The sequence below is a fragment of the Callospermophilus lateralis genome, chromosome 13 (assembly GCF_048772815.1).
Source record: "Callospermophilus lateralis isolate mCalLat2 chromosome 13, mCalLat2.hap1, whole genome shotgun sequence".
NCBI lineage: Eukaryota > Metazoa > Chordata > Mammalia > Rodentia > Sciuridae > Callospermophilus > Callospermophilus lateralis.
In genome coordinates, this window is record NC_135317.1 from 98,496,112 (window position 1) to 98,520,788 (window position 24,677).

At 41.3% G+C, this 24,677-nt stretch overlaps 1 protein-coding gene across 1 annotated transcript in view; it reads right to left on the reverse strand.

Annotated features, from left to right (window-relative positions):
- The window catches only part of Soat1 (sterol O-acyltransferase 1), a 55,562-nt gene extending 45,008 nt beyond the window's left edge, over window positions 1-10,554 (reverse strand). The window contains exon 1 of the mRNA XM_076831604.2: window positions 10,397-10,554. The gene's annotated coding sequence lies outside the window, so the exon portion shown is untranslated. The remainder of the gene's footprint in view (window positions 1-10,396) is intronic.
- Between the last annotated feature and the right edge of the window lie 14,123 nt (window positions 10,555-24,677).

Here is a 24,677-nt window from a genome sequence, read left to right on the forward strand (position 1 = left end):
TTTACTGACTGTTAAAAAATAATAATTCTATAACCTCAGAACTAGAATTCACAACAAAATCTATCAGATTCTACAGCCTACCATCTACCACTAGCCTGCCTCCAATCCATTACCTCTGCTCAAGTCTCCTCCACCAACTCTCGTCTCACCCCCTCTGTAGCTCCACTGCACTCTCCATCTGTCAGTATCATACTGTCCCTCACAAGAAGCCTAAATTTGTCAAACAGGTACTATAGAATTTTCTCCTTGAATTTCCAAAATCTCGTGGAAAGTACCTGGGGCACAACAGGAATGCATTAGGAGAGGAAGTGAATGTATCAATCATTCCATAAACCAATTATCCTAAACTTGCAGAACCAAGAGGAAAACATGCTGGGAGGATGCCAATGCGCATCATCTTCACTGTTAATAGCTTCATGTGTCCTACAATTGTTCTTTTACACAATACCTTTGTTTTATTTATTTATTTTTATGTGGTGCTGAGGATTGAATCCAGGGTCTCGCACACGCTAAGTGAGCGGTCTACCACTGAACCACAATCCCAGTCCCCTACAATTGTTCTTAATTGATGGTGGGGGATCCCCTAGACTCCAGAGAGTATTCACAATCTATTTCAAGCACTTCAATAAGTGAAAAAGACAATTATACTTTTATTACATAGAAAAGTTATATATGCTATCTAAAATAATATTATTGGGGCTGGGGTGTAGCTCAGTGGTGGAGGGTTTGCCCAGCATGTGTGAGGCACTGGATTAGATTCTCAGCACCACATATAAATAAATAAAAATAAAGTTCTATCAACAACTAAAAAAAAAAATTTAGAAAAACAATAAAAAATAAAATAAATAATTATTTTTCTCTGGCTGTTTATCCCATATTGATTAGAAGTGCTCATTAAAAAGTAAAAAATAAAAAAAAGAAAAAAGAAAAAACCTAAAAAAAGTTTGATAGACAAATGCTGTTTAACCAACACACACAAAAATATTAAACCTGGGTATCCTGTAGAAAAATAAAACAATGGTTAAAATTAGGAACAATCAATCTACTCTAGAGAAAACCATATGTCAAAAGCTAAATCACTGGGGCTGAGGATGTGGCTTAAGCGATAGCGCGCTAGCCTGGCATGCGTGCGGCCCGGGTTTGATCCTCAGCACCACATACAAATAAAGATGTTGTGTTCGCCAAAAACTAAAGAATAAATATTGGAATTCTCTCTTTCTTAAAAAAAAGCTAAATCACTGAAAGACAGTCCTGTAAAAAGACTAAAGGAAAGAAAGATTTCAGAAGACGAAGCATTTTTAAAACCACTGGGATTACAGGCATGTGCCACCACACTCAATTAGTGTTGTGGGTTTTTTTTTTTTTTTTTTTTGGGGGGGGGGTGTTGTTAAACCAACAGAACTTTCTAAAAGACTAAAGTGGACTAAGTCCTGTCCTTACCTAAAACCCTTCAAACACTGGATTTTGGGTGTTGTTTTTTTTTTTTTTTTTTTTTTTTTGCAGTGCTGGGGGTTGAATTCAGGGTCTCAGGCATGCTAGACAAGTGCTCTGCCACTGAGCTACATCCCAGCCCTCTGCTGTTTCTGAACTAGCTGTGCTCCCCACTCAGAGGCCTTTCTTGCAGAGTGGGGGGGGGGGGAGACACACATTCCTGAAGAAGCCCCAGAGGTTGCCCTCGAGGTTCACTTCATTCAAGTTCTCTATAACTGTCCCCTCCACTGGACTTCCTTCTTTACCCTATCTGAAATGAACACCCTGAGCCAAATGGGCTAGGAATCCCAGTCATTCAGGAGACTGGGGCAAGGATTCCAAGTTCAAGGTCAGACTCAGCAATTTAGAGAGGCCCTAAGCAACTTAGAAAGACCATGTCTCAAAATGAAAACATAAAAATAAAAGGGGGGAGATATAGATGTGTGCTAATTCCAGTACCACAAAATAAATATATAAATCAAAATAAAATTAGTGCCCTGGAATTCTGCTCCTCTTCTACCCCCTCACACTGCTTAATTTTTTCTTCAGGGCACTTGTGTACAAATTACGTTATACTATTTATTTCCTATCTACCCCAAAGGACTGTAATCCCCTTAAAAAGAATTTTCTCTTGTTCACCATTTTTAAACAAATATCTAAAAATGTATCTGGAACACATTCTGCACTTCATACAGTTTGATGAACTAATTCACAAATAGTTACCAAATATTTTCACATACAGTAAGAACATGAAACCAGATTGCTCACCACAAGTTCCTGGAGCCATCATTCAAACGTTGGTGTAAGCTAGAGCTTGACACTATGTACTTCTTTGTAACTTTATATGCTAACACTAAAAACTACAACCCTACAAAGACTGGCTAGGTGTGGTAGGCCATGGCTGTATCCTAGCTACCTGGAAGCCTGAGGCTGGCAAATCACCTGAGCTCAGGAGTTCAAAAGACAGCCAGGGAAACACCACAAGACCCTAGCTCAAAAATAAACACACAGGGGCTAGGAATCTAGCTCAGTTGGTTGAGTGCTTGCTTCATATGCACAAGTCCTGGATTCAATCCCCAGCAACACAAAATAAATAAATAAATAAATAAACACACAAGGGCTGGGTTGTGGCTCAGTGGTAGAGTGCTCACCTTGCATGTGAGAGGCACTGGCTGGGTTGAATCCTCAGCGCCACATAAAAATAAATAAATAAAATTAAGGTATTGTGTCCAACTACAACTAAGAAAAAAAATTTAAATAAACACACAAACAGAACAATTAATGAGGTTATTGCTGAGTCTGGGATTTAAATTATATGTATATAATTTTAAATGATCTGTTCTAAAGCTTAAGACTTCCATCAACATCGACCATTCAGGACCCATCCCTACAGTTTGTCTATTGGCAAATGTCATGTCCCTTACTCCACTGGAAGATCTCTCAAACTTGAGATTTTTTTTTTCCTACTGAAACAATTCAAACAATTAGAATAAATGAGAACTGTTAATAAGTTCTCTTTAGAGAACACTTACTGTCTGCTAAACTGTATGAAAAAATCCTTTGTATAGATTATCTCCTCTATTCCTAATAATTATCTTTCAAGGTGGGTAATCCTGTCCTCATTTTCAAACAGAAAAAAGTAGTGACTGCCAGAAGCACAACTACAGAAGACAACAAAGGAAGAAAGAACACTTTAAAAATAGGAACCAGCACTTAAAGAGAGGGGACAGGCCTTTTAATGTAGGACCAAAGTTTAGTTTCCCAGGCTGGGGTTGTAGCTCAGTGGCAGAGTGCTTGCTCGTATATGTGAGGCACTGGGTTCGATCCTCAGCACCACATAAAAATAAATAAGTAAAATAAAGATTGTGTCCATGTATAACTAAAAAATATTTTCAAAAAGTTTAGTTTCCCAACACATCAGTGTAATAAGGCAGACCTGAGCTGAAATCTACACCTTATTTGACGTTGGACATCAGAAAAAGGCTATGGTAGTTTAAACAGAATGCAAGGGGAAATTTTTCATTTGCATTGAAATTATTATTTTTTTTAAAGAGAGAATTTTTTAATATTTATTTTTTAGTTTTCGGCAGATACAACATCTTTGTTTGTACGTGGTGCTGAGGATCAAACCCGGGCCGCACGCATGCCAGGCGAGCGCGCTACCGCTTGAGCCATATCCCCAGCCCTGAATTTTTTTTTTTTTTTTTTTTTAGGTTCTAACATTTAAAAGGTATGTATCAATCAACTGAAAAATTCACACATATTAAGCACCATGATCTTCGGTGATATTAGATAAATATGTTGTAATACTTCAGAGGCCTACACCTCTCTATTCTTGCACACAAACACAAAATGTGCTGAAAGAAGTCATAATTAACAATTTAAGAAAGTCAAAACAAGACCTCAGGGAGAAGGTAGCATCCGAATGGAGTTCAAAGAAGGAATAAGTTTTTGAGGCATTAAAACAGGATGAAAGTTAGTGAGCACTCTATGAAAAACATACCATAAAGAGCAGGCCCTGGTGCTAGACTCCTTAACTCAAACATTTCCCTGAGAGCTAACATAAGCCAGGTGTGGCATACAAAGATGTTTACAACAACCTGTGCTCTCAAAGATTGAGGAACTAATGGGAGAAAGACATAAAACATAATTATCACACCTGCTGGTATTACTGGACAGTGACAGAGGTGTAGAGTGTGAAGGGAACAGCAGTCTATTCCCAAGGAGCCTAGGGGCGATGAGAAAAGGTTTCCTGAAGGAGGGAAAGTCTAGGTTACATCTCCAAAGAAGAGAAGCTATAAGGCTGAAGCACAGGATATGAAAGGGCAAAGGCCCTTAAGAACTATTTTAAGAAGTTTGGAACTTAGGAAAAAAAAAAAAAAAAAAAGAGCTAAGCCAGGGGTGTAGCTATGTGATCTGCCTCAGAAAGAAAAACAGAAGAGAGGGAAGGAGGGAGACCCAATGCCTAGTGGAGGTTTTTAAACAGAGACTGACTGCATATTTATCTTGAAGAAAATTAAACTCAGGACCTAAGGAAAGGATATACAAAAGAAAGGAGTAATTGAGGGGAACCACAATAAGGTCACACACCAAAGACAATAAAGACCTGAAGTAAGGCTCAATGGCATGTATTTATTAAAATAATAAAAGAGTGGAGAGATAAGGGAGATGAGATAAAGTTACAAACATTATCCTGAGGAGACCCTGAGATATCCAGGCAGCTGTTCACATAGATAAAACTCACTGACTAAAGCTACAGCCCTGCCAGTATGCTAAGTAATTACACCTGGGGAAGAGAGGAGTAGGTAAAGTCAAAATCTGTGCCTGCAGGCCAGCCAAGCGATTATGAACAGCTGAATATACAAGCCTGGGCTGAAGACAGAGATCTAGGATTCATTCATAATGAATGTATTATAGTACAGGCACAGATAAGGACAAGCCATATGAACTCAGGAAGCCTCCCAGGGAGGTGACCTAAGAAATAATACAGCTAACATTTACATAGCACTTCTTAACAACCTATAGAGCAGATACAAGTATCATTCTTATAAGTGATTAAATAATTAGTTATTATGGGGCATTTAAAGAACTAACAGTAAGCAGGTTACAAAATCAACATACCAAAAAAAAAAAAAAAGTCAACAGATTTTGTATATACCAACAACAAATCTGCTAAGAAATCAGAAAAACAATCCCATCCACAATAAACTAAAAAAAAAAAAACCACCCAGGAATACCTCTAACCGAAGAGATGAAAGACCTCTACGATGAAAACTACAGAACACTGAAGAAAAAAATTGAAGACCCCAAAATACGGAAAGACCTCCCATGTTCATGGATGGGCAGAATTAATATTATTGAAATGGCCATATTACCAAAAGCAATATACACATTCAATGCAGTCCCCATCACAATACCAATGACATTTTTCACAGAACTAGGAAAAAAGTCCCAAAATTCATTTGGAATAAAGACCCAGAATAGTCAAAGCAATTCTTAGTCAAAAAAGGCAATGCTGGAGGCATCACAATACCCGACTTAAAATTATAGTACAGAGCTATAGTCACAAAAACTGTGTGGTACTGGCATAAAAACAGACAGTTTCTAGAGGCCTCATGTTTTCCCTTAAAACTCCCTTTGTTTCAGCCTACTTGAACCTGCCCTTGGCCTACTGTGACACTCACTTCTGGTTCTGGACAAAGACAGAAACAAATCCACAGATACAACGATCTGATCCTACCAAAAACACACTCTGGAGAAAAGACAGCCTCTTTAATAAATACTGCTGTGAAAACTGGTTTACCATATGTAAAAGAATGAAAAGAGACCTTTCTCTCTCAACCTGCACAAAAATCAACTACAGGAGCTGGGGTTGTAGATCAGTGGTAGAGCCCTTGCCTAGCACCTGTGAGGCACTGGGTTTGATCCTCAGCATCATAAAAATACATAAATAAAATAAAGGGATTGTGTTCATCTAAAACTAAAAGTAGTGGGCTGGGGATGTGGCTCAAGCGGTAGCGCGCTCGCCTGGCAAGTGTGCGGCCCAGGTTCGATCCTCAGCACCACATACAAACAAAGATGTTGTGTCTGTCAAAAACTAAAAAATAAATATTAAAAAATTCTCTCTCAAAAAAAAAAAATAAAAAAACTAAATTTTTTTTTTTTTTAAATCAACTCGAAATAGGTCAAAGACCTAGGAATTTAGACCACAAAGTATGCAACTCCTAAAAAAAAAAAAAAAAAACATAAGGTCAACACTCCAGCATATAGGCACAGACAGTAACTTTCTTAGTAGAACCCCTAAAGCTCAGAAAATAATGCCAAGAGTTAATAAATGGGATGGTATCAAATTAAAATCCTTCTGTACAATAAAGGAAACAATTAAGAATGTGAAGAGAGATCCTACAGAAGGGGAGAAAATCTTTGCTAGCTACTCTTCTGATAGAGAATTATTATCTAGAACATATAAAGAACTCAAAAAACTAAACACCCCCCCCCAAAAAAAAACAATTAATGGGCAAATGAATTAGATATTTCTCAAAAGAAAAAATACAAATGGCAAAAAAAAAAAAATACATAAGAAAATGTTCAACATCATTAGTAGTCAGTATTCATCTCCACCAATCAGAATGGCAGTCAACAAGAATACGAACAATAATAAATGCTGGAGAGGATGTGGAGAAAAAGAAACACTTTTACACTCTTGGTGGGATTGTAAATGAATACAACCACTATGGAAATCTGCATGGAGGTTCCTTAAAAGACTAGGAATGGAACCACCATATGACCCAGCTAGACCACTCTTTGGTATTTATCCTAAAGAATTAAAGTTAATGTACCACAGAAATACATGCCTACCCATGATTATGGTAATACAATTCACAACAGCTGTGAAATCAGCCTAGGTGCCCATCAACAAACAAAATGTGGTATATGAACATAATGGAGTTTTATTCACTCATAAATAAAAATGAAATTATATCATTTGCAGGAAAATGGATGGAACTTGAAAGTATTACATTAAATAAGTCAAACTCAGAAGGTCAATGGTCATGTGTTTTCTCCCATATGTGAGAAAAAGGAAAAGAAAGGGGAGGGAAATTTAACAACAAATACCATCAATATGTACAACTATAATGCAACAATAAAAAAATGTGGAGAAAAAAAAAGAAAGTGGGGGTGGGGGATCTCATGAAAATCAAAGGGAGATCAGTAGAATAAGAGGAAAGGAACCAGAGGGTAAGAGGGAGGGAGGGCCGGCCAAAGAAATTGCTAGGGAGGGATACTGGCCAAATTACATTGTTACATTGTGAGCACTAGCGAATATGTAACAAGTCCCATCATACTGTACAAAAAAATGTGAAGAGAAAAAGAATTAACAATAAAAAGAAAAGGCCTAAAGTAGAGTAGAACCAGGAGCAAGCAATGCTGGAAAACAAGTTAGAAGATTCAAGAAGTAGTAATCTAAGGTCAATGGAAATTCAAGTGTAACAACAACAAAAAAAAAAAGGAAAGTGGGCCAGGGTACAGATATTTCACAATTTGAGGACATTAATAGCTGTGATTTACTTAACTACATGCATAGTTAGTTTCAGGAACAATGACAAATAGACTGGGGTGGGTTGCAAAATGAGTTAAGGAAATGAAAACAGTGATCATAAGACAAGTCAGTCTAGCTGGGTACAGTGGCGCATGTTGGTAATCCCAACAACTTGGGAGACAGACAGGAGGATCCCAAATTCAAAGCCAGCCTCAGCAACTTAGTGAAATCTTGTCTCAAAATATAAAGGACTGGAGATGTCGCTCAGTGGTTAAGCACCTGTGGATTCAATCCCCAGTATCAAAAGAAAGAAAGAGGTCCAGCAGCGAAGGAATCAAGTGTACTTAGCCAGTAGCCCTTGCAGAGCTGGCATCACAGGCTGGCACCACCCCATTTAACATGTCCACTCTATTTTCAGATAAGCAGGAGATTTGTTCAAAAAGTCACAGCCAGTGAGTAGAAGTGCAAATATGTTCCTCCTTGGTGACATAAAGTTGACTAGGTAGCTATTTTTAAATACAACACATTGATTCAAAAGAATTTCAGAAACTAATCTGTGCACTGCAGTTATGTAATGTTCTGTGTGATAAGTAACTTGTCAGAAAGCAAAAATATCAGTTTGAGAAATAAATGAATCATGTTGAAAAAAGTGTCAACATTAGGCTGCCTGTAGCATTCTCGTTAATAAAGCATTCAGAAGAACCTTATATTACAAATAAATACTGAGGGGCTGGGGATGTGGCTCAAGCGGTAGCGCGCTCGCCTGGCATGCGTGTGGCCCGGGTTTGATCCTCAGCACCACGGTATAAAGATGTTGTGTCCGCCAAATACTAAAAAATAAATATTAAAATTCTCTCTCTCTCTCTCCCTCTTTCTCACTCTCTCTCACTCTTTAAAAAATAAATAAATAAATAAATAAATGCCGAATACCTATTCTGGTAAAGAACTCTGCGACATCACCCTTAAGGAGGGGGAAAGAGAAACTACTGTGAATAAAATTTTAAATCCAAAACATAAAATATTTGACCTTCTTCCTTCCAAACAAGTTTGCCCTAGTGCAACCCCACAACTTTTACATATGGCAGAACCAGGTTATTTAATCAATTAGCAAAACTGAAGGACCTGGGCAAATTTGATTTACATCTCTACAGTTAGTACAATCACTTATCCACTGTGGTAAATTCCAAAACAGGGGCTCCTCTTTGACAAACCGAGCTTGAGTGGCCTTTGTTAAATTCTTTTTCCTTTTCTTTCCCATAGGAAACAGCCACTCTTCCCTAGTTAATGTTTCTCATTCAAAAATTCCTTCCTGCTGGCCAGGGTGCCTCACACCTGTTACAAATCACAGCAGCTGGGGAGGCTGGGGCAAGAGGATCAGAAATTCAAAGCTCTCACTCTCAGCAATTTAGATGAGCAACTTGGCAAGATGCTGTCTCAAAATAAAAAGCTAGGGGCTCGGGATGTGGCTCAGTGGTTAAGTGCCCCTGGGTTCAAACCTTGATACACACACACAAAGTTCCTTCCTTTTTCCTCTAACTCAAGTACTTTATTGTTCCAGGTGCTGGTCTAGACCCTAAGAAGACATAAAGAAGATAAACTAGCCCAGCCTTCATGAAATTTACTAGTAGAGAACAATTAAAGCATCTAATTAACTAACATACTCATTACAATTAATGATTAATTATTGGTAAGGAGACTAAGGACTGCTAGGGAGATAAGGAGATAGCTTGATTTCCAAAGGAAACAATATTTGGGCTGAAGTTTTAAACAACGTTTAGGAACTGGGGAAAGGGAGAGGTGAAGGAGATCTTAAAGGCCAAGCAGATAAGCAAAGAGGAGGCTTTCCAGGAACAAAAATTAAAGCCAGTGTGGCTTGAGTCTTTAGAGCCAGGGGAAAAAGAGGCTCCAATGAGCTGGCAACAGGAAGAGTGAGCTCACTCAGACCTAAGAGAATGTGAAACCCTTGAGGGGTTCCAAACATGTGATACACGGAGACACGTGCTTTTCTCCACAATTACTCCTCTTACTCTTCCATGCATCAGACCTCTTTCCGAAACCCAGGCCCAGGCCCCCAGCAGCACAAACTTCCTTAACTGGTCATTCATGATGCTGCTCAAGGCAAGCAAGGAGGGGGGAAAAATCTTCAAGTTGAATTCTGTATTTAAGAGAGAAGAAGATAAGTACTCTTCGGGGGTGGATGGGAGAATAGTTTAAACAAGGGGCAGCCACTTAACTATTCAAGTGATTGCTTTTATGCACAGGTTAAGTCCAGCTGAGAACACAGTTTATAGATGTTTCTTGCAAATAACTTCTAAAAATATATGTGTGAGTGTGTGTGCGTGTGTGTGTATTTAAATTACATGGGTATTAACATTGAAAGTCAAAGATTGAAAAGTTAACTTCAGCCTAATATTTAAAAAACAAAACACGAGCCCACAACCTAACAGATTTTGACATTTTATTGCGCCATCCTTCCCTTCTCACATTTTTCCCCCCTAATTCAACAAAAAGATGACTTCCCGAAAGCAGTTTGTGGTTTCGCTTTTTAAAGAATAAAATGCCTTCTAATTTGTAACTTTCTGTACTACTGGCTTGAGAGATGCCACAGGGCTGGGGGACACCAAACGAGCATCCGAGGTTAAACGACTGCCAGCAACGTGGATGAATGCCTGACCGTAACTTTCCCGTCCTCCCCTCCCAAACTCCCGGGGACTGGCGGAGCCTCCCGGTCTCTGGGTTGCGGGGACTGGACAGCCCTGGACAAGGCCAGGCCCGCAGAGCCGGAGTTGCAGCAGCCACCTCTTTCCCCTTCTCCTCAGGCTGAGGCTGGGGCGGGGGGGGGACCCAGACGGGAAATGAGAAAGAAGGTGGGAGCATGGGCATTACCTGGGGCCCAGCCGGGCTGCGGGGACTTCGGCAAAGAGGGCGGGGCAGGGAAGCCGTCACTGCACAGCGGCGGGAAGGTCGGCTACAAAAGACGTCCCGGGGCCAGGGCCCGCAACGCCGCGAGCCCAGCCGCAAACGAAGATAAAGCGCCCGACTCGCCCGCCCCTCCGCCCCCAACCTCCAGCCGGCTCGCCTGCGTCACGCGCACGGTCCTCGAGCTCGGGACTCCATTGGTGGTCCCGGCGATCGCAGGCCCCTCCCACTGCCCCGCCCCTTCCCGGGCGCGCGGGTACCCGGCGCTAGAGCCTTCAGCTGGCGCTGGCGCTGGCGCCCTGCGAGCGGTGCTTCGCACTAGCCGCTCGTGACACCGGCGACAACAGCTTGCTTTCCACTTCCACCCAGCGGTCAAATGTGGGACAGAAACGTGACCAACACAACTTCCTGCAAGTTCGAAAAGGCACCCTGCGTGGTAGCATGGGACGGGGGAGTCTAGTGCTGCTTCTGTAGACTCGCATAAGCCACTTCTGGAACGTTGGATCATTGACACTGAAACTGATCGTCAAGGAACAAAATAGAAACTCTAGTCAGAAACCCTTGTCATGAGTAGCCTTTTGCTCTGTAAATCATGCTTGACAATGCCCTTCAGCAACATGCGAACTAGATAAGGAGAAAGAAGTCACATGGAATAAACAGATAATCAAGTAACTTAAAAGGAATCTTGGGACTTCATAATCAAAGAGAAAATGATTCAGAGAGATTTAGGACGGTAGATGAGATCCAACAGTTTATTGCTTAGATTTTATGAAGTTGAGGATGTGGGAGAATTTAGGGTAAAGATTGCTAAAAGTGAATGCTAAGAGGAATAGAGACTGAAGAATCACACTCAAAGCCAGCAAACCAGTATCATCCTATTTGGCCTGGCTAATCATTCCCTTAACTTATCCCATTGGAATAATCACTGTTGAGATGGCCACTCCTCCAGGTCAGAAGCCCTAAACCAATGGATCAGGTTTATTGGAACTCACTAGTCTCAGTAGACTTCCCCTTAGTTGGAGAGATCGAATCCAGGAGCTTTACCACTGAGGTACATACGCAGTTGTTGTTGTTGTTGTTGTTTTGTTTTGTTTTGAGACAGGGTCTTCTAAGATGCTGAGACCAACCTCAACTTGGGATCCTCCTGTTTAGCCTCCTGAATAGTTGGGATTACAGGCTTGCTGCTACCAAGCCTGGCTCTGTAGACCTTTGAACAAAGTAGATAGATAAAAGTTCCCCTGGACACCCATAGTAGGCAGCACTGTAGCATTGAGTTGAAAAGGCGCTGGCTGTCATTGGCAGACCAGCACAGTTTTGTTTGTTTGTTTCTTCTATAACAATTGGGATTGCTGCTTCTGTCAACTATATGCAAACAGAGTCTGGTAGATCCTCTCTGCTTTTGTGTTTCACCTCTCCCCTCCCACCAGTTTAAGAGCAACAGGAACACAGGAATTCATTTCTGTTGGGTTTCCAATATCCACCTTATATATACCCCAAGAAGACACTTGTCTATTCATTGTTTGATTTATTCATTTTAAAAAATATTTTGGTTGTGTTTTCCTGGTGCCAGGGATACAGCAGTGAATAAAACAGAAGCAGGCTTTGCACTTGGAAGCTTATGTTTCTAATAGGGAAGATAAATAATAAAACAAGCAAACAAGACAATTGCAGGTACTGATAAATGTTAAGAAGAAAACACATCAGGGTAGTTAGAGAAAGACATGACATAATGCACAATCAAATAATTTAAAAGGAAACTTGAGGCTTTGTAATCAAAGAGAAAATAATTCAGAGAACCAGGCATGGTGGCACACACCTGTAATCCCAGTGATCCCAGAGGCTGAGAGGCAGGAGGATCACAAGTTCAAGTCCAGCCTCAGCAACTTAGTAAGGCCATAAGCAACTTCGCAAGATCCTGTCTCAAAAATAAAAAATAAAAAAACTATGTATGTAGCTCAGTGGTTAAACACCCCTGGGTTCAATTTGGTACCAAAAAAAAAAAAAAAGAAGGGCTGTGGGTGTGGCTCAAGCGGTAGCGCGATCGCCTGGCATGCGTGCGGCCCGGGTTCGATCCTCAGCACCACATACAAACAAAGATGTTGGGTACGCTGAAAACTAAAAAAAAAAATAAATAAATGAATAAATATTAAAAAAAAATTTTTAAAAAGACTGGGAAAGCTATTATTTAAAAAAAAGAAAAGAAAAGAAATAAAAAATGCAGACAGATTTAAGACATAAATTAGATTTAATTATTAATTGCATAACTTTTGTGAAGACAAAAGTTTAGGTAACCTTCTGAGGTGGCCTGAACTAAGACCTAAATGAAGAGGAGTCAGGCATGCCAACCACAGAGAGGAAGAGCATTCCAGACAGGGCAATGAGTGTGAGGGCTCTGATACTGAAAAACTGTGGCTGGCTTGAGGAACAGGAGGCCAGGAGTACTGAGCAAGCCGAGTCACAAGTATGAAACTGAGGTTGTAGTGTTAAGCAGGAGTTTAATCATATTGTTTGGATTATTTGGTTAAGTGCAAAGGAAAGACAAACTTCTTTTTTAAGTTAACCTATTTTATAGAAAAATTTGGAGGGGAGCAGAAATGGAACAAGGAGAAGACAGAGAAGAAAAGGAAGTTATTGGACAAATCTATGGGATAGATTAGGGGAGTTGCTATGGAAATACAAGTTAAAAGATTTCAGTATACTTCCCTGAGGCACAGGTGTGAAGAAACATAGTAAACAAGGTAACTCCAGGTTGTTTCCTTAAGCAACTAGGAGGATGGCAATATCATTTAGTGCAAAGGCAAATACCACATTATATGATTGGAGGGAATCCAAAAACTTCCATCTAGAATCCAAGCATGTCCCCCCCACTGGCCTGAAAAATCTCATATCACTCAATCCTTGAGATCAAGTCCTGGTTAATTACTAATGTCAACTTCTTCATACTCCAAAAAACATGTGGAGGGAACTCATAATTAGTTCCAGGCAAATAAAAATTAACAAGTCTGTTGGGGAGATAAATAAGTGAGCCATTTCAAAACAATGTGATAAGTATAACAATAAAAAGAGTTTTTTTTTAAAAAAGTGCCTACCTAAAAGTGTAAATATTAAATGAGTTAATGCTTTCAAAGATTCACATGGCAGACCCTGGCAGATAGAAGTGCTCAATCAAAGGGCTGGGATTGTAACTCATAGGTGGCGTGCTTGCCTAGAACGCATAAGGCACTGGGTTCACTTCTCAGCACCCATAAAAATAAGTAAAATAAAGGTATTGTGTCCATCTACAACTAAAAAAAAAAAAAATTAAAGAAGTACTCAATTAATACTAACTTCTGGTGAGAAAAGGCAGAATGGAGAAGAATAACTGAGCCTAGCTTTCTGAACCAGTGTGAGTTTAGTTGTCAGAGAGGAGGAATTGCCCAAGCAAAGGAGCAGGGTCAAAGGCCAGAAGACAAGAAAGAGCCAGCACCATCTAGGAGACATGCAGGTGATTATTTTTAAAGGGTAGGATACTTTCTGAGAAATGGCAAGAGGAAAAGCTGGTGTCCAGACTTGAATTTGGAGGCCAGTGTCTATGAGATATTCTGATTCAGACTCTCAGACAGCAGGGAGCCAGTAAGGGATATTAAGTAGGAGGGAGTCATAATTTTGGAGACCTTACTAGAAGGAGATGCAACTGGAGGTGGATAGATTAAGTGGAAAGGTGATGTGGTAATATAGGTGAGAGATGATAAAGGCCTAAACTAAAGCTGTAGCAGGTGGGATAGAAAGAAGGCATATCTGAGAGATATTAAAAGAATAATTAACTGAATTATTAGCATTTGGATGTGGAGGTGAAGGATATATTCAGGATTTAGCAAGCTAGGTGGCTGGAGTTAAGGCTAAGATAAGAAAATACACCCTGGAGAAAAAACAAGAAGAAGCTTTACTTGAGTTAATATTTAAGCTACATTAGTCCATACTGAGAATTACTGACCAAGAAGCAATCAAGTTTTGTTTTGTTTTTACAATAGAACAGCTTTCACATTTTTTTTGTTATGTCAACAGTGCATAGTTACTGCAGAATATTTTTAAAAATTAATAAAAGTACAAAGATAAAGGCCACCTAGTATTCTACCCAGAGATGCAACTGAATTTTGATGGGGAGAAGGAAAAGAACAATGGCACTGGCTTCTACAGGGAAGATAAAAAGGGAAACTGCAGGGGAACCAAGCCAGATTTCAAAACACAAAGGATCTCAGTTCTTCAAAGAGCTACATCCCCCTTAAAGATACCAAACATGCAATAAACCTCTATCCCATCCTAAGCATGTGTAACTTCACCATTGGCACTCAAACATACAGAAAACAGATTAAGAGTGAGGCAATGGAATGAATCAGAACACAGACCTTGCCTGGTATGTTCCTTAAAATTTTTTGGAGTTGGAATCCTCTCTCATTTAAGTATTCCTGAAGCACCCAACACAGTAACTATGTGTCATGTGTTATATGTATTTAATGAATTAAGGAAACAAACTGAAGGTATAAGACTGCAAGGTGTGGATCGGACACAATTTCATTCCTTCCCTTGGTGACTTCCTCAGCTTGAAAGCTGTTTTTCACTTGTCTTCTACAAAGACAAGGCTTCATATACAAGGGCAAGAACCATATATCCCAGTTAGGTAGGATGCCATCTTGACTCTAAGGATCTTCTATACCTCTAAATAGCAAAGTACGTTCCAGGCACCCCCATAGATATCATGATAGTTCAAGACCTACGCATGTGAGGAAACAACATCAAGAGTTCCTGAATCATCACTGGTGATGAGTACTCTCCATAAAAATAGAAGAGCTGCCACACAGTTGTGCTCATGACCCAGTTCATCTTTTTTGACCCTATTACTAGAGATTATTCCATGATTCTCCAAAAGACAGTGGCTAGTTTCTTTTAATCATCCAACTTGGATTTTTTAATTTCATAAGGAAAATAGATTTATTCCTTATTAGATAAATAACACAAGCTTATTGGAAAAATTCCTTCCTCCATACATGTAGAGCCTTCCTCATTTAACACTCCCACCAGATTGGTACATTTGTCCCAGTTGATGAACCTACACTGACACATGATTATTACTCAACATCCACAATTTACCTTGAGGCTCACTTTTTTTTTTTTTTTTTAAGAGTGAAAGGAGTAGGATTTATTCAAGAATGGAAACAGAACTCTCACAGGGAGAGGGGACCCAAGAGGTTGTCCCAGGGCTCATTCTTTGTGTTGATATCTTTGTTTGGTGACTTCAAGCTCTTCTTGAAATAATTACTTTATTACCTGTAAGAAATTAGAACTTTATTTTATTTGTGTCAAGTATGTCTTTCTTTGAAAGTTCAGAAGGTATCCCTTAGTCAATTTTAGTAATTTAATCAATATTTAGTAAACTTCATTGTTTTATATACTTTAATTACTTCCTTCTAAATTTCCATTCTTTCAGTATTGAAAATTCCCAGTCCTTCCCAGTCTTTCTAAACTACCATGCTACAGCTTCTCTAGTGTCCTCCTTGACTTTGCTTTTTCTTTCTGACTTTCTTTTTCCCAGCACCATAAATTGAACCCAGAGGTGCTTAACCACAGAGTCACATAGCCAGCCCTTTTTAATTTTTGAGACAGGGCCTTGCTAAATTGTTGAGACTGGCAGCCTCAGCAGGAGGTTGTCTTCTGCCTCAGCCTCCCAGATCTTTCAGATTACAGACATGCACCACTCTGCCCAGCTTCCATGACTTTCTTGATTGTCTCCATATTTGTAGACAATTATGTTTTCCTTAAGATTCAGATGGTTGGGTGGTTAGATGCACAATGGTGCAGTAATAAGGTTAGATTTTGGGGTGGTTTTATTCTTTGTGTATGTGTGTAATTTTACAATATTGATTAGCTTTGGGATCTTTTAAGTAAACACTGAGCTAGTCCACAGTCACTCCAAGACCTCTTTATAGTATTATAAATTATATTTCAAAGGCCAGTTATGCTATGGGTATCATTTCCCCAAGGTCTATCTCCTTCAACTTTTATACATTGAGGTTCATTTTTTAATTGGCTGACCCAACCTTTGAGATTTTTTTCCTTTTTTCTTTTTTTCTTCTTTTATTCCGATCAGATTGATGCCGCGTCCGGCTACGGGAGCCGAGTCCCGGCAAGGGAGGGCGAGGTTAAGAAATACACAGGACACCAAGGTTCTTCATCCAGGAGGAAGCGTGTGCTGCCGCGCTTTATTGCCAAATTTGTTCCTCTTATATATCTTTTGAAACAGCTGGGGAAATGATTCAAAATTGAGGAGGGAAAAGTAATAACTGCGTCCTTGGGTTACCGTCATAGTCCCCTATCGGGAGGCTCCGAACAGGTCAAGATGTTCCCAAAGAGGCACATATGTCTGAGTCAGATAAACGGGAAACCGTAAACCTGCCTCACAACCCTGTGAGCTGGCCACTTTGACATGCAGAACAAGGAACTGGGGGCTGAGCCCCGGGGGCCAGGGCGGGCCTGCTACCAGCAAGTCCCCCTTTTTTGTTTTTTGCATGTCAAAGGGAATCAAGTAGCCCCTGTCTTAGGTTGTTCACCGCCCCTGCACTGCTTACCCGTCTCTGGGGAGGCCCCATTCCCCTGGCTTAGGTTGCAGTGGTGGAAGTTGCCCGTCACTGGGTACTACAAGATCAGCTCTTTTCCTATGTAAATGGACACTTTTCAGTTAGGATGTTATGGCCGGCAGGACACAACTGCGGATCCCAGTCATCATCTTTGCCAGTGGGATAGCTATGACCAGGGAGCTTTCTGAACGTAAGGGTCTGGGATGACAGCACCAAGTCGGCAGGGTAATTAGGGACCTGGGCAAAAGCAGGCATACATAGGAGGGCTCGGGTATTGGCTCCTGTCCAGTTACATCTCATCTCTGGATGGGTCGTAAGTACACCTCGTGGGCGGAGTCGTCCATCTCCAGGCGTTGGTAGTGAACCTGTATTGGCTTGGAGGTTAAAATGTTAATCTGGTCCTTAATGAATTGAGTTATCCTATTTGCAATACAAGGTCCCAAGGTTGCAATCAAAAGAAGACCCAGTAAGGGCCCCAGGAGGGGAAGAAGGTAGGGCAGGAACCTATTCATCCCAGTCCAAAGAGGGTTCTCAAATAACTCTTTTCTCCTTTTCTCTAGGTCCTCTTGAAGCTCCTTGATTTTAGTGCGAACTATGCCCGATTTATTGGCCTAGAAGCAGCACCTTTCTCCTAAGGCTAAACAGATTCCCCCCCTGATTGGCAGTCAGTAAGTCTAGGCCTCGCCTATTTTGGAGGACCACTTCTGCCAAAGAGTCAATTTGGTCTTGTAAGTCCCTAATAGTGCCAGATAGGGTCTGCACATCATTTATAAGCTGCTGAGATAGACGGCGATAAGAATGTATCGCTGTACCCAGTCCAGCTGTGCCTGTGCCCACAGCAGCCGTTATCCCCAGTGTGGCGAGTAACGGTAGAGCCTGTATAGCTCGCCTGTGTCTTTTCACTAGAGTGTCTAGGCTGGGGATGGGCAGGGGCTCATCCGCAGGGACAATGGCTATGTCAGGGAGGAGCAAGGCGAGAGCACAGCCACCTGTCCAGTTGGCAGGGAGTTGGGGGAAGGCAGAGTTCCCACCACACATAAAAACAGTGCCATTAGGGGGACAGAGGGCTGGAGTGGGTGAGGAATATTTCTTGGCTGTTGAAATTGAACAGTTTCCAAAGGAAGTTACTCCAACATCAACATCATAGGCGTTGTTTTGCATCATACCCAGGAGACATTCTGTAAAAGTGCCCATAGGTTGGACCTTGAAAGGCAATCCGGGCTGGCAGGTCTCATCATCAGATATGGTGACATTGATAGGAACCGCCAGGGCATGACCACCCCTGTTGTCATGCAGAGCCAGCAGTCACTAGCAAGCATGGGATCAGAGTTGTTAAGTAAGAAAAAGGTGGTTTTTAAGATATCCCACGTTTTGACATCTAGATCTGGGAGCTGAGACTTAGGCAGCACCAAGGGGTGGTAAATGAGGTCAGGGACCTGTGGTTTCAAAAGCCTAATGATTTGAAGATGTTTAACAGAATCAGTAGGTCCCCCCCCCCCATCAGATATCCCTGTAGGGGCTACAGTGGGCCAACAGGAGGACTTACCAACCTCACCCTGGCACCCAGCCAACCGGAGTTTAGATTCAACTCCCCCTTGGCCAAAAAGAGACGGAGTGAAGTGATAAGTTACTCCCACCCCCTCCCCCGACCGGGTCTCGGTCAATCTGGCCTCAAAATACTGTTGTCCCTTGTGTACACAAATCGAGGCCATCTCATAGCAGGAGACATGAACTGCTGAAGTATAAGTACAAGTTGTGGAACAGTTACTGAGGGTTTTTTCGGTACCAGGGGGGTTAATCTTTGGTTTGTTCACGCATACCCACTCAGGGTGGTGAAATCCCCCAATTTGTTGATGAACTTCAACCCGGAAGTAGGCTACCTTAGTAACACAATCAGCCGTCTGAGTCCAACTACTGGGGGCCTGATTCCAAATCCCTCCCCTGCACTCGCAGGGGGTCCCAAAAAGATGCTGGTAGATATTACCTGGTGGGGGACCCATTCCTGCATCCACAGGCCTGCATACCAGGACTGTTATAAGGAAGATCCAACCCACAAAACTCATTCTGTCACTCCTTTGGAGAAGCGAAAATGGCCGAACCTGAAGTCCCAGGGTCGTCGCTCCTTCCCGAGTCTGCGTCCACCGGTCTTGTGCAACGTTCTGGGACCCAAATGGGTTTTTCCGTCCCTGGAGGGAAGACACATACAGCTCCTCTCACTCTAGCCAAGAGTGGAGCAGGGGGTTGCCACTTCCCTGTAGCCAGATCCTTCCATCTAATCTGTGCTTTTTGCATGGTGGGAGAGGAGAAGTGACGCTGCGCCGCTGTACGGCTTTCGGCGTCAGTGAGCAAAAAATTTAAAGTGAATAGAGTTATATTTAATAGTGCATGTGGTCCCTGACAACTCTGGTATATCTCCCCCTCTTTTGTTTTTTGCAAATAGGTTTTAAGATGTTGGTGGGCCTGTTCAAACCACTGGTAGGGTTCCCTAAAGTTTGTTGATGGTAAAGAGAAGGCAAAACGTTTGCGATCCTAGGGGGCCAGGGGAATAGAAAAGAAGCAATCTTTTAGGTCCAAAATAATAAGATGCCAATCTTTAGGGATAGCCGTGGGGAAGGTAGTCCTGGCTGTAAAGGTCCCATGGGCTGCATGGTACTATTAATAGCCCGCAGGTCCTGGAGGAGCCTCCATTTTCCAGACCCCTTTCTTATGACAAAAATAGGAGTGTTCCAGGGGGAAGTGGAAGGCACCACATGTCCCATCCTAAGCTGTTCCTGAACCAGAAGGGTCGCGGCCTGCAATTTGTCCTTAGTTAGGGGCCACTGTTCTATCCACACAGGGTCATCTGATAACCAAGTAATAGATAGAGAACGTGGCCACACTTCAGTGGCCCCTAGGAAAAATTTCCTAGCCCCCTCCGGTCCCCACCACTTCGGGTGATTTCCTCTGTAGGATCCACAGGCGTTGCCCTTCCCTCATGTCTTTTCCCCAGTCCTTTTCTGGGAAGCCATCCCATATCTAACATCATATCATTAACAAATTTATTGCTCCCTTTTAGAGTCTGAGTGGTGAGGATAGCTCCCTTTTGTTGAAGTAGGTCCCTTCCCCAAAGGTTTGTGGGGAGTCCAGCCACTACGTAAGGCTGAAAATAACCACTGTGTCCTTCCTTATTCACATTTTGAAAAAATCCTTGTAAATTTCTGAACTTAGGCAAATTATTCCATTTTAATAAGAGATATTTTCTTATTTGCAGCACACAATTAATCACACCTGTTGACCATTTCATGAAAACATTAACAATGTTTAAGTATATAGAATTATATTGTTGCAGGGATGGACAAGGCAAGGCACCTAAGATAGCAGTGAATATAGGGAAACAGTTTTATTTGGTTGCAGCCAGATTCAGAGCGCACAGCTTCTGCCATAATCAATTAATTTCCTGAATCCCAAATTTAGATAGTTTCAGAATTTTGCACCCAGCATGAGGGGAGGGGCTCAGAAGGTCACAGTCTGCAGAAGTTCACAAAAAGCAGGGTTTTTTTGTTTTGTTTTGTTTTGTTTTGTTTTGTTTTTTGTTCTGGGCAAGTTAACCCTTCAAGGACACTTGAGAGGGGGAGAACTTTTTTTTTCTTTTCTTTCCTCCCCCTGCCAGCTGTTACCATGGAGCCCAGTTAGTAACTCTCTTATCTTAGAAATGTAGTCAGCACTGTGAAACCCAGCTCAAGGCCAGAGGCCTTGTTTACATATTTTGTGAAAAACTGGTAAGGGGGTGTCCAGCACCTGGAGTGCTGATTTTTTCAGACAGTGGTCAAGTAAAACAGGGCAGCATGAAAAGTGGAAGTTTATCTAAATTAAACTCTTTTGTAGAGATTCTTTTGCTGAAAGTCCTAAAATCAGCCATGGTGAAGATTCTGGGGCCCGGACTGTCTGGACAGTGTCCCAATCCCTTGTAATACAGCTGAGGGATCTTGGAGAGGCCAAGCAGATGGCCATTGTCTCTTAGAGATAACAGAGACATCAGCACCTGAATCTAATATCCCCTTGAAGATTTTATCCTGTATTTTAATGGTTAACTGTAGTCGGGAGTCCAAGTGTGCTACCTAAAATGTTTGAGGAGTGCGGGTAGAACCAAAACTGCCATTACCCCAGGCTGCCTGTAGGGCGCGGCTTATAGGGACCCTGCGGGCAGCAGCAATAATTGTGCTATGCGTTCTCCGGGAGGAATGATAACCATCCCTTGGGGAGCTTCGGCAACAATTTTTAACTCCCCGTGGTAATCACCATCAACCACACTTGTAAGAATTTTGAGCCTTTTATGTAGAGTGCTGCCCCTCCCCAGTATCAGTCCCACAGTTCCCTCCAGCAAAGGGCCAATTGTTTAGTGACCAGCATGGCTTGTTCCAAATTAGGGAATATCTTTCCTGCTAACTGCATCAGTCGGGCTGTAGAGAATCAGATATAACTGCATTACTATTACTGTCTTGATGGAGTCTGCCTGCAAACAGGATATTCTGTCAAGGTATAGATAGGTAACAGCGGACATGCCTGCTTACAAACGAGAGGCTCCTTCAAGGTTTAGATAAGGTAACAGTGGACATGCTTGAAAACGAGGTGTCTGCTGTCCTTGGGAGGACTTGCCTGCAAACGGGATGTTCTGCCAAGTGGGCTAGGAGAGCGCTGAGAAAAATTTTATTATCTGTTCTTAACAAAGAGCAGAGCTCAACATACTCTGGGCCGAAAGTAGATTAGCCCAGATTAGAAAGTAAAACTTCTGTATGCTATGTTTAATTAGCTGAAAGACCTGATTTATTGATGTTGGAAGGCTGCCTTCTTTGTTCACAATACTATAAAAAGATTACTTGTACACAATAAAGGACTTTTTTTTTTTTTTTCTGCTGATTCGCTTGCTCTGTTTCTTCTTTCTTTTCCCATGCTGACCTGCAAGTGAATTACTGCAACACGGGCTAAGAAGTCGGAATAAGGCTCAGAGGGTCCTTGAGCAATTTTTTGAAATTTTTGTTTCAGCATTTGAAACAGGTAGAGCCTTCCAGGCCTGAACTGCTGCTGTGGCTATCTGAGCATAGACCCCCAGGATCATAATTAATTTGCTGATTTATGACAGCATACTGTCCTGATCCTGTTAACATTTCTATGTTCCTGATTGACTCGGGCTAGCTCGCGACACCTCTCTTGATTTTCACTTTTCCACAGTAAAAAATCCCCTCTGGACAAGACAGCCCTGCATAGCTGTTGCCAATCACTAGGTGTCAGATCCTGTCTCACCAAATCCCAATCATTGTTATTAAGAAAACCTCCTGTCAGAAACCATGGACAAGCCTGGGCTATATTTTTAACGAATTTGGTTACTGTCTTAGTCTTAATTCCTGTTCCTTGTTTGCTTAACAGTTCTTTAACTTCATTGGCCAGACGAAGCTTCGCTGTTGAGTTACCCATGGTACGTACCCTGTCTCTTTAAATTATCTTTAAACCAATCCTCCCCCTTCTCCCTTAGAAGGTGAGCCTCGTCCACTTACCCCTGCTTTCTGGATCTCGGTGGGACCTCCACTTGCCACGTCCGGCTACGGGAGCTTCTGGGAATACAGGTGTGCGCCATGAAGCTTGGACGGTGGTTGCTTTTTGCAGGTTTATGAGCTAGAAGTACTGGCATGAGGAAGCCTGTGGGTGTGTCAGGCTGTGAGTGTAGCTCAGTAGTAGGGAACATGCTTAGCAGGTACAGGGCCCTGGGTTCAATTCATACTGCCAAAAAATAAAAATAAATATTCAGTGTCCCACTCTAAGTGGTGATTACATGACTGTATGCACATGTAAAAGTTCTTCCAACTTAAGATTTGTGTGCTTTAGTATATTTAAGATTTTGAACAAAAAGAAAAATATTTTAAATGTCAGCTTTACTTAAAAATAATTTTATTTAAAATAATATTAATTAAAATTTTATTCTTTTGTTAACTTTTAATAGATAAGAATATTTTAAGACATCTTTCTGTAGGTGCAGTGAAACACACCTACAGTCCTAGTGACTCAGAAGACAGAGGCAGGAGGATCATATGTTCAAGTCTGGGCAACTTGAGGGAGCTCCTGTGTCAAAATAAAAAAAATAAAAAGGGCTGGGGTGTGTCTCAATGGTAGAGCACACCTGGATTCCATAGCCACTACCACATACACACAAAAGATTATTTTTAAAAGATATGAAAATAATATTTTTTTTACTTTTTTGGGGGGGTACCAGGGATTGAACTCTGGACCACTCAACCACTGGGCCACATCCCCAGCCTTATTTTGTATTTTATTTAGAGACAGGGTCTCACTGAATTGCTTAGCGCCTCATTTTTGTGGAGAATGGCTTTGAACTTGAGATCCTCCTGCCCCAGCCTCCTAAATCAGTGGGATTACAGGTATGCACCACCATGCCCAGCTTATTTTACATTTTGATATCAACATTCTTTTTTCTTTTTTTGAGATTGACATTCTTTTTTTTTTCTTTTTTTTTTTTATTGGTTGTTCAAAACCGTACAAAGCTCTTGACATATCATATTTCATACATTAGCTTCAAGTGAGTTATGAACTCCCATTTTTACCCCAAATACAGATTGCAGAATCACATCAGTTACACATCCACATTTTTACATAATGCCATACTAGTAACTGTTGTATTCTGCTACTTTCCTATCCTCTACTATCCCCGCTCCCCTGAGATTGACATTCTTAATAAAAATATAACATTCAGATTTGTACACTTTAAGTTTTATTACATTTTTTGTACTAATCCTTTAGATGATTGCTTTAGATAGAAGATAAATAAAAGCTTTCATGATAACCTAATTAATGACTGTTGTTGAAATGATGGCAAAATAAGTTATATAATAAATACATGGCGATATATGCATTACATGTTTTAATTTTCTGGTGCTTTTTTTTTAATATTTATTTTTTAGTATTTGGCGGACACAACATCTTTGTTTGTATGTGTTGCTGAGGATCGAACCCGGGCCGCATGCATGCCAGGCAAGCACGCTACCACTTGAGCCACATCCCCAGCCCACATGTTTTAATCTTATTCCTCATCCAAACATCACTGAATCTTTAGCCAAAACATGCCATAATATTTGAATTCTGTCATTTTTAGCATTTCACTTCTCTTTCCATCATATAAAAAAACACATATATATGGTTTTTTATATTTGGTTGTTGTAAGATCAGGCAGTGGTGACCAAAAAGAGGCAGATTTAAGAAGGTCACTGAATGAAGCTTTATTGAGATTTCCCTCCTGGGCAGAACTCTCAGACTAGCAGAGTGGGAAGAAGGTTTGAGGAGAAGCAAGTGACCAGACTGGAATTTTTATTGGGTTTAGGGCAGGAAAGGAGGGCTTGGAACAGGAAAATAGGTTTTTAGAGTCCCTTGTCCTACTAGAGTTGGTGCGGGGGAGCTGGCTAAGATCAAGGATTGGCTAGGAGACCCCTGGTAGAGCACACCTGGATTCCATAGCCACTACCACATACACACAAAAAACCGCTGATTGACAGGCAGTTCTGTCAGTGCCTGATAGGTGTTTCTTTTGAGGGAGAGTTGCTTGGTGCTTTGTTCCTTAGTCACCTCCATGGACCTGACAGTTGTTATGAAGA